The following is a 15,881-nucleotide window of genomic DNA, read 5'->3' on the forward strand; positions in this document are numbered from 1 at the left end:
ATATATATATTTTTTTTTTTTTTAAAGAAGGATTCTTTCTCGTGTTCTGGTCTCAAGAGGCTTTATCTACTGAACAGAACAAAAACCAGTTACTGACCTTTTCAGATCCAAGCTCTCATCTTTTGCTCCTGGGGTAGAAATGGAGGGAAGCAGCAAATTAAAAGGACTACAGTGTAACTAAGAAAGCAGAGACTGAATATATACAAATTAAAAATATTCTTTGCCAGTGGAGACAATAATTTCAACGGTGATTGTGTAGCAATGGAGCCTTCTATAACTCAGGGTACCCAGAAGGGATGGAGATATTGTTCTGTAAAAGACACTGTGTGTGTGTGTGCGCGCATGTGTATTTATATTTAATGTCAAATCTCATTTGACCACAAGTCAAGTGTAATGGTCTTTCTTAAGAAACGCTCTCAGTAAACAGTGAAGATTTTGTAACAGACTTGTGTTTTACTATAAGATTACAGGGTTTTTTTCTTCCATTTGGGTTTTTCCAGAGATGATTAGTACAGGCTAAGTAAGATAAACCTAGAGAGGACCTCTGTGTAGGCAACTTCCCACATCACTGTAAAAGATGACAAGGGACAAAGAGTTGTATTATCACTTTGTGGGAATGCTTCATCTTGAACATGAACAGTTGATTGTGCAAATTCTCTGTTCTCAGTGAAAATCAGGTGTTGCTCTGTCATCTACAAGGCAAGGGATGAAGTGAATGTGTCTCTGTGCGTGCGCACATGCGACTATCACGCATTTGAGTATTAATTACAATTCTACCCTGTCCAAGGCCAGAGGGATGATGACGTACAAACAGGTTTTTAACTTCAGCTGTAGTATAACGCATAGGTTGAGCTCTGGGGTCTTACAGTTCTTCACAGTGGCCTTCGCACTGCTAGTGGTTGCTTTTGCGTGGACCTCTCACCCCACTCACCACTGGCGGTCCTCCTTGCATCCATAGACCCACTTAATGAACCACCACTCCCAGAAGTTTGGAGCATAGAGTGGTAGCAGAACTTGGGTCTCTTCTGCACGAAGTCCTCTCAGTTCATATACTCCATATATAACAAAAAGAGGCTATGTAAAGACAGAGGTGGCCTTCTGAGACCCTATTCCATGAAGGCAACCCACCAGAAAAGAGCTGATCTAAAAGCTCTTTGCCAGGCCAGTTTATAGCTTAGTCAGCATTTGGGGACAGAGGTGGGAAGGAGAGGAGAAATCAGAGACCTGTGTGCCCTGCATGATGGAGCTTTGGGAAGCTAAGCATGACTAGAGACAATCCTCAAGCAGCTCAGGCTTACTGATGAGATGAGGTATCTCCCATGGAAGAACAAGAGCATCTTAAAACTCTCTCATTACTCAGTCACCTAAAAATGTAACTAACTGCTAAGTAGCATATTAAAAAGGAATTAAAATTTTTCTTTTGTAATTAAACAATAGCGAGCACTTGGTCTCCTTTCCAATGATAGAATTTAGGTTCCTGAGTCCATTAGTGGTTTGAAGAATGCACTATCAGTTTTCACACCTTACAATCCTTCACTTTCTTCCAAACAATTTCAGAGGCCTGTATAAATCTCCTAGTCTTGCAAACAGTGTGAAGCATCTCCTTTTTTTGGCAGTGAGTGATGGAATGGCTTGGATGGTGTAATTAATTATTCTAACATTTTAACTAATAGTTGGACACAGAAACAAAACCAGGAAAAGTTTTTGGAAAAGAAAGTAGATTTAGGAAAAAAGGATAATGAAAGAACAGAAAGAAAGGAGAAGAAATTAATATACCATGAGCATTACCTGAATTTCTGCATAATTCTATTTAGTCCATTAATGTAATTTAACTTCTTCGCTCTACTCTTGAGGCTTAATCATCTCTCACCGAACACACACACTCGTTAAAGTCACCGTTAAAGTAAAACAGCTGAGCACAACAGGGCTGGGAATAAGGTTTTCCCACTGCTTAGCTGATAGAGTAATTTAAAAAAAAAAAAAAAAATCAAACCCCTCATCTGTAACCCATCATTGTGTCAATATTATACAGGTTGAAATAACTGTATACTGAAACAAGCTGCTTTACAGAACTGATAGGTCTCAGGAATTTGGGGCAGTCAGGCTTCAGTATGCACAAACCAAAGAGCTGTTTTTTACTAGAATAATTTTCTGGCAGATTTCTTTCTACAGAAAAAAACTTTTCCTGAATTTACAAAAAAAAAAGTGTTTCTGTGACAAGCAACACCTATAGCTGATGGAAAATTAGTACAATAAAGACAGCCCACTAAGAATATTTGGAATTAATTTAAGAAACTTCAGAAGTCCCCTACAGGTTCCACAACCAAATGAGAACACCACGCTTCTGTGTATTAGTTTATTTAATTCTTTATCGCCACTAAGAGCAAGTAAATTATGTTGATACAATTGGTAAACATATACATTCACTAGAGCCTCCCACAATCCCACAGAGCTAAGGGAAACATTAAGGGATGTTACAGGATTAATGCTTTCATTCTACAATATGGATATATGGCTTTCATACAAGTTTAAAAAAATCAAAAAGGTAACACATCGCTAGCTTACAAAATCAATATACAAACTGAAAAAAAAAAGGAAAAGGAACAGGAAAAAGAGAGTAACCCATGAGAAGATACCATATAGCACTGGTTTAATAGATATATACAGAATTAGAAATCCATTGAACACGATATTCAGGCTTTAATCTGTTATTTTGACTTTCATTCCTTCTTTCTGTTTAACACCCAAACTACAAGCATCAAGATGACTTCTTTTTTACTTTGTTTTCTCCATCTTTTTCTCCCATTTTCCTCACTTTTTATTGGCAGAGAAAAAGCCTTTTCTGCCTGGGTTTCTGTGTTCACACCTAACTGAAGCAGTACATCCACTCTGAAGCTTTGAACAAAGCCCTTCCATGTACTTGGTGTGACAGAAGAGAACATCACTCTGATACTAAGTCCTATCGGCCATTTCGTTGGTATGTGTTTTGCATTTTCCTTGGACACAGCTATCCTTAAACTCATATGCAGGGGAGTGGGAAGAAACCTAGCTCTTCATCCTATATACTACTCTTGTATCCTCGTATAACAACAACACAGGACAAAAAGCTCTTTCACTTCTACTTTATCTTGAAAACATGGCAGCACTAGTTGTGAGACACATTTTGAGCTATGGATGCACTTTTTTATAAAGTTTTGCTTCCCCATATATGGATATATATGCGCAGTACGTATGCATGTATATTTAGAGAGCTGCTGTGTCTGATGCTGACATCCTCATTAGGTGGTTTCTAGCTCCAAGATGCAGCAGTGCTAGCCTGTCACTGCTTCAAGCCCCCTCAGCAACCACAACACACTCTGGACTATCAGAGCCATTTCCTTCAGCTGTAAAAATCTAGATGAACTACATAATTATAATATGGGAAGTGTAATGAACGACCTAATGAGAAAAGTTAAATAATGTCTTGTTGCCAGGTAGATTAGGGTGAGGGAATTCAAAGTGTAATTAATTGAATGAAATTGGGTACGGGTAAGACAGCCCTGCAGAGGCTATGCATTTTACTAGCTTTACATCACAGAATTCAGGGCTAAAGCTTTTGTACAGTCTTTAACTTTGAATGACCTTCTTAAATGGAAATACTTGGAAGCCTCTGTTTTATCTCATCAGTAAATTCATACATTGGACACACGCTTTCAGTTTTGTTGTGGGTTTTGCTTGTTATTGTGGGTTTTTAAAGAAAGGAATAAGAACTGCAGGTACAGTTTTTTCATAGGCAACTCACTCAAAGCCGAGCGATTTAAAGGCTAGGAGATACCGACTGAGTTTTTAGCCATCTGGGACCCCAAGACACTCCACATTTAAATGACAAACTGCAGAAAGGGCAAAAGGATTGCACAGCCCCACCAACGAGATAATGATAGTTGAATATAGTTGAATTCCCATGTTTTTCTTGAAATATCTCATTTCTGCTCAGGTCAGAGTGATGAGGCCACCAGGCAGACTGCCATTTTTGAAGAGTAGCAGAAAGGGAACATTAGGAGAATGATTAGACTTCAGAGTCATTTAGTTTTGGTCCAAAAGCACAAAGTTTTCTGCTGCTATGAACAAGACTACCTAGACCTTCTCCAAATGCAAACACCCGTGGGGTGGAAGAGGCTCTCTCTGTGCTCTACTTAGCTCAGGCAAGTCTTCCACTATCCCTGAAGCTCTATGCACCATGTCTCTTCCCTTTAATTTGATGGTAAAAGAGGACACAGTGGGAAAGGATGCAGCTTCTTGCCACTGTTTATCTAGCTCAGGTGTTCTCCTGTTTGAGGGCAGACACTCTTTCATCATTGTCTCTAATTTTCGATCAAATGTGATACATTTCTGTCCCCTAGGAAGCCTCGCCCAGATTGAGCTATGACAAAGGTTTTACCAGCAAGCCACCCTCCCATTGAATCCAGGGAATCTCTTTGCTCGTTCTCGTATTTCCTTGTTCATTGTCATCTTCTGATTAACAAGTTGCTACTGTGTCTTTTAATCTTAGAAGGACACAATGTGAGGTACCTGACGGTGGGGGCTTGCTGAGGCTGTTTTGCAACAATCCAGCAAGAAATGGAGAATACAGCCTCAAGCATGAGGAAGGATCAACAATATCCACAGAAGTTTGGCTGAGAGGTAGAGTGTCTTAGCAGAATTGACAGAAAACCTACAAATACTATCAAAATTAGGGATGAGTGGGGGAAGGCAGACAACAGGTATAATCTGTCCCCACAAAGGAGAGAACACAGTCAGAAGTTCACAGAAGGTGCTGTCCTAGAGAGTTTAAAAAGATTGAATATGAGATACCTACCCCACTGACATACTGCTTCCCCTTCCTATAAGAATTTGGCAGATGTGAAAGACTACTGTGTCATGTCAAAATGGTGTACCTCACCAATATTTTGCTTTAGAAAAGTGGCAGGTTTACACTGTTAATGTTGTTGCAGTTCCTAGACTGAGGGAAAGTCAGGTTGGCTTTTGTCCCACCCTCATCATTGACATTAGACTAAGGAAACTCAGATAAAGTTCATCATATGTTAAGGGATTTCATTAAACAAATGGGAATGCTACACAACGTTTATCTTCAGACGTTCCCTGCTAGCAGCATAGTTAGTTTCAGGGGTTTTATAGGCCTGTTTCCATAAACAGTCTCCGTAAGTATTCACTTCCCCTTAGTTCATCCTAATGCTCTGTTGTTTTACTTGAATTGTCCATTGCCACATGCCAAGTGGTGAAGGATATACACCGAAGTTCAAGAAATACGTTATGTTTTCTCCTATCAACAACATCATAACTTGCACTCCTAAACCAGAAAAGACAGACATACTATTGTCTCCTTTTGACATTGCCTCCTGTTGGACACGGTCTTTTGGGGTTGGAGTGGGACTTTACTTCTCTGTAACATTCTAAATTTGATTAGTTTTCATTAAGGCACAAATCAAGCAAAGCATAAAAACAAATGTGTCAGCCAGTAATTCTGCCTTCCTTACTCAAGGAGCATGCAAAAGAAGTTTGTATAAAATGCTCCTGACTTCATACCTGTCTCTTCTTGACAAAGTCTCCAACACTGTTGATATGTTTTATAATTATTATTCTTTCATTTCTTCTAATTTTTCTCCTTTGAAAACCAGTACAGTCCAGAATGTCATTATGGAATTAGAAGATGAGAATCAGTAAGTTACAACTTAGTATCTACCTACATGTACAACAAATGTTTTCCCTTTCTGGAGCCTTGCCCTGTAGTTTTGCTGCACTTAATAGTCTGTTAAATATGCCAGGCTGACAAGCAATGATTCTCTTTCAATATGGGCACTTCTGTCACGAGACATGTAAAAGTCAGAAAATGCCCCAATCCTCAAATACTGTTTTGAATCGAGATATAGACAGGCCTAATTGCTTAGAAGCATGGCTCAGCCTACTTAGAGGAAGGGAAGGGAGCTATACCCAAATTCCCCCAAGTTTAAACTTGCTAGAAGCCAGAGTCTGGGTGAAGATTCATCTTTAGCTGATGTTCAGCAACTCACCCCTCTCTTTTCTAAGAGATTTGAGCGCTCAGAAAAAAGCTGTCATTTGGGAGATTTCTATCATCTCCCCATACCATATTATAGCTGTAGCAAATGAAGATGGAAACCACTTCTCAAGAGGAACATTCGTGAAACAAGCTTCAGTCAGTTAAACTAGCTAAGCAACACATCTATGCTAAGTCATTTTCCATTTTAACAGGATAGCACCAAGAGGGTGAAAGACATATTTCATCTGAAGTAGCCGCCCCCACAGCACTGTCAGACAAGCTTGCCCTCCCAAAGGAGGGAGGGTAGAAGATTAGAAAGCAAATAAGGAGAAATTTCAGAATGACTCAAGTGGAAACTGAGCAAGATAGGGTGGGAAGAGGTTTTGTTCAGATACTTGCCTCTTGCTTTCTTGAGCAACTGCTCCTGTTAGGTACCAGGTACCTCCTTTCAGAGCTGACCTGACTGACCAATTCTGTTCAATCTTCCTCTGTGTTCTGCCATGAATTACTTTTATCATCTCCTTCATAACCAGAGTTTCCACAGAATGTTTTCGGCTGGTTTCTTGGAAATTTTCTTCATCGTTTATAAACTATGACAGATACAACTCCAATTACTGTCAACAACAAGATGCCGATATAGATCCAAACATATGTGACTGAGTAGTACAGAGGAAGTGTTCTCCTATTTCACATCCTTTGCTACCAGGACTCCTGCGATTTATTCTGGTCCTAACATGGTATTTTTTTGTTTATTTCTTTGTTTTCTGTAAACTCTCTCCATGGAGGCCCTACACCACCATAGGAACTTGACTGGCCTCCTTCAAAAACTATTAGGAATGTTCCTTTAACAAGCCAGATGGGCAGTTAATCATAAGGGCCATAAGGTGTCAGAGGAAACACAGGGGAATTTATTTTCTTCTTACTCACAGAGCTGGAAATCAGAAGTCACATCTAAGGTTTGCTAAAGGATAGTCAAACTGTTGGTCTCAGCATCATCCCCAACCCCTGCCAGCTCCCTGTGAAACATGGACTAGATTAACCAGTGTAAGACAATGGTGCAACAGTGTTTGCACTCAAAGCTGAACCACTTTAAGTGAACTGATGCAGCATTTAGACAGACAAACCTTTGGTGAGTGAAAAAGCTTCTTTCTCCCTTTGCTTTCAATCAGACCTACCAATCCATTAGCTTAAGTCTGAGGCACAAGCACAGGTAGACCTGATTAGACCATGAACAAACCAAATAGCACCCAGAACCACCCAAATATGAGCCTTTATGATTTTGGATTTGGTCATTGCACATCCACCACACGTTGGGGACATTTTTAACTATACCACTGGGCTCAGGTATGTCTAACAGCATAGTCAAAATAACAAGGACATCCACACAGACTGCAAAACACACCCAAGAAGTCTGGGAAATAATTGTGTGGCTAGTCTACCTTGAGCTATGTGCAGCCTTGGCTAGCTGGCTTCAAAAGGGTTTGGGAATGTCTACAAAAGGACTTGCCTCACTGTGAGTTCAGATCAGCCATACCCTCCATGTGAGAAAAAAGAGGGCAAGCTCTGCAATTGTTAGCAATTTTTTTGCATAGAAAAGGGGAGTGATGTTAGTCTGGAAAAAGACTCTCTGCTTATCTACAAGCTAATCCCAAGAGAGCAATGTGATTTACTCAAATGAACACACTCTGCTGCAGCTTCGCTGAAGTCAGTGGGTACCCGCAGCAGTACAAGGGAGACTATTCCTCTTGACCAGCAGGCAAGCCTGCAGCCTACACAAATGGCAAAGCTTATTTCTTGCTGTTGAATTTTAAGATTCAGAATTTAAAAGCAATGATTTTGAAATTAATTTGGGCACTGAAATCCCTTATGTTTCCTATAAAAAGTCTAGTCTGCTGGTTGTTTACCTGGGGACAGACCAGCCCTTTGTCAGATCTTTTTTCTACTTTGTGACTTTTCTCTACTTTGTGACTTTTCTCAGGACTTATTATCATTTAAAACAGGTAAAATTGAAAAAAATGAAATGGAATTGAAAGCCAGCTGGTTATAATTTTTCTTTTTTTTCCCTGCAGACCATTTTAAAAAAAAAAAAAATCACAGAACTATTTTTATTTTGACTGAGCTTTTCCAAGGTCTTTTTGCTTACGTAAAAATGGAAGAAAGCAAAAGGTACTGGTTTTACATTTCCCTTCTGCTTTACTAACAGAGAAACAAAAATTAATTTCATTCCTATTGGTTTCAAGTCCCATAAATTGTCCCTTTTTTGGTCAAAAATATGAACTATCTCAGGCAGTTTCCAAACATATTTTTTTCTGTTACTTCCCGCCAGACATACTATTTTTCAACCAGCTATCATTAAAATCAACAGGAAGATTCCCACTGATACAAAAGGGCGTTGGGTCAGGCAGAATCGCAACAATTTCAGCTAGATTTTTGTGAAAAGGATATTCTCCCTTCTGGCAAAATAAACACATAAAAGAAAGCATTTTTCAGCTTTTATAGGTAAAACAGAGGACACTACCATCCACCAGTGTTGATATGCTAAAAAATTGAAAGTTTTGCTATCCTTCCACTTGGAAAAATCATTGCTAGAAAATCATGAAAAATTAGGACTCTTCTATGTCCAACTGTTGAAAGGTTTCAGAATTTTTACTGCCACCATCCAAAATATGGCCAAGGATAGGAGTGCTACTGGTTTTTACCCGGAGGTGGTGGCATTTTGGCATGAACATTCACCACACATCCAAAAAAATTCTATACCTGAAAATGCTCAACAAAATGCCCCCATCCTTTCCTTAAAGAAATAATTTCATACAGTTATCCGGATGTAATAAGAATTTAAGAAACAAGTCTGGTTTTTTTCAGATATAAGGTCCCAATCGTAAATATAATTGCATCCAGCCAGAATCCTATGTTCACACAGGGCACCACTGGCTTCAGCGGAGCTCCACACAAGTTCAGGTCCTGCTTGTATGGAGTAATTACCAGATTGAGACCTATGGCAAGACTTGAGAAAAAAATATTTTAAAAACCTCTACATTGTTCAATATACAATAGACATAATTTTCTAAATGTGTTTGGAGTCCTTTATTACAGGCCTCTAAAAATTGTTGTTAGGGTTATACATTAAAAATACTAAAGTAATAAAAAAGGATTTTTTTTCTGTGTTTGCTTGTTTCTTTCTATGGTACCATTAAGCTATAAATAATTTTAGGATAAAATGCCTAGGTATAAATGAAACTGTTAACTGATCGTGTTTGCTGATGTCCCTTTCTCACATTGCCCAAGTTGGCTCCATTAATCCAGCATCTTCTCTTGTTTCTTGCCTTCCTTTTTCTTCTTCTTGGATTCTGTCAAGATAACAACTACCATAAAAAATTAGCATCTAGCAGCCACTGCAATAAATTTCATCCAATACCCCTGAAAGTTCCCCTTGTTTTCTCTATGCATGTAAGAACTAATGTTGTTTCCTCATTCTGAACAAGGAAAGGGAAAACAGAAGGAAAAGAAGGGAAAAAAGGAACGGCTGAGGCGCTAGGGAAGATGGAAAGGGGGGTGCATGTCCAGTTCAGAACCCCTCCTATCTGAGCAGCTGACCCTGTTTGGCATGCAAAGCATTGTCTCAGGAACTTGCTTCAAAAATAAGAAAACAGCAGGCAGCTCCTGGAGAAACCGGGTCATGGCTCAGTGGAGAGCTGGAAGAAAGCTTTGCACACACTACCCACACACACATCCCTCCCTTGCTTCCTTTCTATTTCATTGTTAGTCTTTGGCTTTCTCTGAATATGAGAGCAACTCCAGAGCGTGGTGAGAAAGCTCACTTGTTTCTTTAGCTTCTCCCTTGCCAACCCTTCCCCCTTTGTTTGGGACAAACACCTACGTACACTTGAGAGGCAACTGAAGTTTGGCCTGGAGTCATTAGAGCACGGTCTGTCCAGCCTTCTGGTACTGATAGGACAGGGAAGGGACGAGGGAGCGTCTGCTTCTCTGATTAATTTGGGGTAAATAAGGGAATGATGTGCAGGTACAAGTGAAAGTTTATACATTATACTACCATCTGCAGTAACTTTCACTGTGCTATAGGGTAGTGTGGTGTTCTACAGGTAGAGGAAATTCACAGAGGGGCCTAAAAAATGAATATGAATTAAGGGGATTAGGTACTCTTGTATCACATGTCACCTTGTAACGGGGGAAATAACAGCTCTCACTGGGAACAGGAATAAATCCTTGTGGATAGCACCACAAAACACGGCACAACAGGCACTACAGAGAGATGGTAACTGAGTTTCTGTGAAGCATCTTTCCTGGAACCAAAACAGCAAGCAAGTAGACCCACGTTTGCCTTAACCCAGATTTCACTTTCCTCCTTTGAATCCTGCCTTTGTTTCTTCCTTCTCAAAAAACACCGCCCTCCCCCTCCCCACCCCAAAAAAAAAGAAAAACAAACCAAACCCAAACAAACCAACAAAAACCATCTCGGGTTAAATAACAAATATCACCCTGAATGAGAAGACAAGCACTTGGCCCTTAAGGTGGTACTCTTCTTTATGAATATGATGATTCTTCTCTCTCTGACCAGTTTGGGTAACATATAGACAGTCAAGCAATCATCAGCTCTGGTAAAACCAACTTACTTGCATTAAAGCCAAGGGAGCTACACTGACATCTTTCAGTATGGATAGGGCCAGGGTACCTCCAGCAGAAGGCAAGCTTAGGTTATCACATTTCTCTGATGATTGTTTTTCCTGTTTGTTAGTGTTTCAAAACAACATTCTTTTCTTCATCTTTTTCAACAAGACAAAAATTGTTTCCAATAATCCTTTAGTCAAAGCAAAATAAAAAACCTATTTCATATTTAGTCACATAATCTGCTCTAAAATCTTTCCCTTAAAAACTCTGCTTAACATTTAAAGGGATAATAATTTAAAACACGAAGTAATTTGTTTTAGTCTGAAAATGTGAACATGATTTTTTTTTTTGATTGATTGCACTCTCTCTTGCACACTTCTCTTCCCCCCCAACACCACTTTCTCTGAAAGAAACAGCAGCATTTTGTCAATCAGACCAGCACTGGAATCTGTAAAATCTATTTAGACCCAGCACAAGCAGAAAGGCACTCTGCAGACTTCAACTAAATTTACTAAAAGCAAAGGAGACATATGAACGTGGGCAGACCACCAACAGGACTCTACTATGTGCAGTTCACGTTAGGGGTGAAGTCACCACCAGGAGAAGGTTTTGGTCTGGAGTCGTGTGATCGCATCAGGTCCCCATCCTCACTTAACTTGAGGTACCACACAACCCACTGTTTATTCATTTGCACTTGGCCCCTGTGGGTCTATATCGGCTCCTGTTAGCAAAAGCTCAATCCTCCCTGTTGTCTACCTTGCGATAATCTGCATATCACCCAAACTGCCAAACCCGTCTACCTACAAAGACAAGTGACTCTGCCTCGTGTCTCAGCAGAGTAAAACCCATGTGTGGGATGTAATTCCTCTCACATTAAAGGTACTCACGCCACCACAGCTTAATCGTTCAGACAGGTAAGTTGTATTGATGCAAAGCCCATGTGCTCCATGAAATGACATGCACCCCCAGAGTTGTGGCAATAGAAAAAAAGAAAGGGAAAAAAGAAAGGGAAAAAAGAAAGGGAAAAAAGAAAGGGAAAAAAGAAAGGGAAAAAAGAAAGGGAAAAAAGAAAGGGAAAAAAGAAAGGGAAAAAAGAAAGGGAAAAAAGAAAGGGAAAAAAGAAAGGGAAAAAAGAAAGGGAAAAAAGAAAGGGAAAAAAGAAAGGGAAAAAAGAAAGGGAAAAAAGAAAGGGAAAAAAGAAAGGGAAAAAAGAAAGGGAAAAAAGAAAGGGAAAAAAGAAAAAGAAAAAAGAAAGGGAAAAAAGAAAGGGAAAAAAGAAAGGGAAAGGGAAAAAAGAAAGGGAAAAAAGAAAGGGAAAAAAGAAAGGGAAAAAGGAAAAAAAAGGGAAAAAAGAAAGGGAAAAAAGAAAGGGAAAAAAGAAAGGGAAAAAAGAAAGGGAAAAAAGAAAGGGAAAAAAGAAAGGGAAAAAAGAAAGGGAAAAAAGAAAGGGAAAAAAGAAAGGGAAAAAAGAAAGGGAAAAAAGAAAGGGAAAAAAGAAAGGGAAAAAAGAAAGGGAAAAAAGAAAGGGAAAAAAGAAAGGGAAAAAAGAAAGGGAAAAAAGAAAGATGCTCAAATATTTCCCAGTCTTTAGGCTCTTTTAAAAATCCTACCACAGACACCAATACCCAGGTACTGACACATGAAAATGTTGCTGTTCATGCACAAATCTGTTCACAGCTACCCTCCACCTATTTTGACCATGGCTACAGACTACGCTATATCCATGGCTAACAAAGTATAAAGTTGCTTTAAGATGTACTTTGTTCATGTTTTTTCATTGCTCAGACCTACTCTTTGCATCTGTGTCATTCAGGCTTTCATTGTTCTCATCTCTGTTCACCCTACAATACTATTTCAACTCTTACGACAAGCTATCTAGTCAGCTCACACAGCCCCACTGGGATCCATGTCATCCTGATCACTTGGTCTGCCAGTGCTCCCCTTCCCAGGGTAGCCAGGCTTGACTGAGAGAGTCACCATGCCAGCAGTGCCAGTGATGACACCATGCTTGAAAGCCCTGACCAGTTGAGAGTACAACGCCAGTACAAAGCTCAGCAGTCCCATGCCCCAGCACCACCTGTAGGCATCTACCAGTTAAGTGAGGGAAAGATCCCCTAGATACACTGTCTCAGATAATCCCATTCAGATTCCTACTCCATACAGGAAAATTATCGAAATTCAATTCAGCTTAGCACAGATTGGATGCAAGACCTTTGGTTCAGCCATTTTCTACCAGGCCTCTACCAGGTCCCTCTTTCTACCTCTACCTCTACCAGGTCCCAGCCTGCCATCAGAAATTATAGTAACTCATCAAGCAGTGCCCACTGAAACAGCCTTTACGATGAGGAAGCCACTACGCTGCTCTCCACATCTCACTGGCGCTGCAAAGCACCTTGATCTCAACGACACTCACCACTGAGCCAGAAGGAAGCAAGAAAAGCAACAAGGTGAACAGCGACTGCCCTGAGCAGAACACTGCCATCTGCAAGCAGCTGGGTCAGCAGCAGCCTCCTTCACTTCACCTACCTGGTTAATGCAATTTTTGCAAAGACAGAGCTGCGGATCTGTGCTTCACCTCTGCATTGGCTACAGGGAACGTGTTTGCCGCAGACAAGTGCTACCAATAATATCAAGAGCCACTATGACGAGATGACCTGACCAGATGAAATCCAGGTTCACACCAGCCCACGCAGAATTTTAATCTGAATCTCTTCACTGCACTGTTTGCTTTAAAGCTAGATGGTCCAGTCTTTTCAGGGCTGAGCCAGTCACCATCCAGAGTTACCTTTATGAGCTACCTATAGTGGAGTTCAGGATCCAGAAAGGAAGGAGCAAAGCAAAAAGCAGGATGAGGACCCTAGATTTCAGGAGAGCAGACTTTGGGCAGTTCCGGGACCTGCTCAGCCAGGCTAAGTGCCTAACTGCGACAGAATTATCCTACAGGCCACATGTGGCTCGCAGGCCACAAGCTGGAACATCTCAATATAACGCTTTATGAAAGGTATGTAAATATGTTTGATATTTACAGTTAAATACATTAATTTTAATACATTATGTGCCTTATCAAAGGTATTTATCCTGCCAATACCAGGGTCAGCACTGAGGTGGGAGTGGGTGCTATCTCTCACTGTCTCTCAACACTTGAGGCGAGCAGGCTGTGCAGTGGAGGGAACGGACGAGGGTAGCTGTTTGCCTACTGCTCCAAGTGCACCGTGTGTTAGTGCCCCAGCCAAACTGTCCTTCCACCTCCGGCGTGGCTCAGCACACAGCCACACTGAGGAAAGCAGCAGCAAAGCAGCAGCAGGAGCTATGCCTTCTCCACTCTGGACCGGGCTTCCTTCACCTCAAGGAAACACTTAGCTTTATCATCCCTGTGCATCCTTGCAGCAAAACAAAAGTACCATAAGATTGAGCTATGTGTGCTCCAGAATATTAACGAGGATGACAGAACAGCCCTCAATTTTTGTGTCTGTTTTACAGCATACACTTTCCTCCTTCCCTCTTATCCCACAGAGAGAGGCTGCCTAGCAGTGCTCTTACTCAGATGGAGGCCAGGATCCTGGACCAGGGCACACGCAAAGATCAAATTCAGAATACCTGGCAGTCCCTGCAGGGCACAGCAACCAAGCACTGCACAGCCATGCCGCTCCCCCCAGAACCCACAGCACTTCCAGAGAGATAAAAACCAACCACGTAGTGTTGTACAAACAGCCCTGCAAGAGTGAACTGTGTCGATGCACACACACTGGATTATCTAATCATTCATCACCTGAATAACCCTATGAATAGTTGTATGCCTAAGAATTAAAAGTTGTGTGGTCATGGATTAGCACTAGCCCCACTTCTGTGGGTCCATGATGATCGGTAACAAAAGTTCCAGCGAGGATCTTGCTGAGTAAACAAATTAATTTGATATGCAGAACTTTCTCTATGTAATTTGGAAGGGCAGCAGCCCTCTTAAAATAGTCTTCTTTATTCTGGAGCCTCATTCTTACTATGCAAGCAGCAAAGGAAAGTAATTATGTCGAACAGGAGCCACATACCATTTGAAGCCACTCTTAATGTATAAGGTACAAAAGGGAGGTAATTACATTTTAATGGAAGCCAAGCTTTGTAAGCCAAGATTTGCAGGTATTTATTTTCATTTGTTGAGAAGAAGGTAACAATTCACCCATGGCACTGCTGAACTCCTATATATAAAAGTCAAGCAGTGTCCCCAAAAGCAATATAAATCATTCGAAATAGCAAAAGCTGTGCTGATGGAAGATTAAAGCGAAGAATTTCAACACCAGGTGTTCAGGGGACAGTTTTCCCAGGAACTAGCACTCAGTCCCACTGAGTACAGAGGAAGGCAGGTTTTCTAAAGGGCTCCCTACCTCTCACTGGGGCAAATTTTCCAAAGCACCTAGTTGCTACAGTGGTGCAGGGCAATGGTGTCATTGGGTGCAGGACACTTCTGAATTTTGGGGATGAAATGCCAACCCATGTGAAAGGGAGCAGTCTTGACTTTGATGATTTTATCCCTTGGTGAAAAAAATCTCATCCTAAAGGGCTTCACCCTGCTCTCTAGGAACAGAAACTGTACTATCTTGTGATTTCCATGATTGTAGAAAGAAATTTCTTGATTTCTGAAATACCCTTTAAATATGGTATTTCTTCTGCTTCTAGAGAACCTTTCATGGCCATCTAACTCCTTTTCCTCCGATTTTCCTGCCTTATATAAAGCATTTATGTATTCCGAATGAGTTTAAGAAAGAAAAACTATATTACGAAAGCAATTTTTTCCAAAATGAATTCTTCTGAAAAGCCTCTTTGAGCAACACACAGTTCTACTGGTTGGAAAAAAAGCAATACTCCACTAGCTAAACAGCAGTAGAAGGCAACTCTCCAATGAATCAGTGACCTTGATGTGACTTTTACTTCATTAATATATTACAATTGATTATATCCCCTATACTTTAACTCTGTGCTGTTTAATGACTTTCTCTAGTTGTCTGCGTTTCAGTTTCTCCATTCTTCCAGTCACTCCTCTCCAGCAGGTTTTGTTCTGCTTCTCACTTTGCTCAATTTCCATTTTGGATAGACTTGGATTTGTTCCCAGTTGAACACAAGATGGACCCAATTCAAACCTAAAGGGTGGAGCTGCACTGTATAAGCAAGGAAGGCTCGCTGCAATGTGTGTTATGAACGGGGAACAGGTAGATTTATGACTGTAACAAAC

Source organism: Aptenodytes forsteri, unplaced genomic scaffold, assembly GCF_000699145.1.
Source record: "Aptenodytes forsteri isolate BGI_AS27 unplaced genomic scaffold, ASM69914v1 Scaffold56, whole genome shotgun sequence".
Taxonomy (NCBI): Eukaryota; Metazoa; Chordata; class Aves; order Sphenisciformes; family Spheniscidae; genus Aptenodytes; species Aptenodytes forsteri.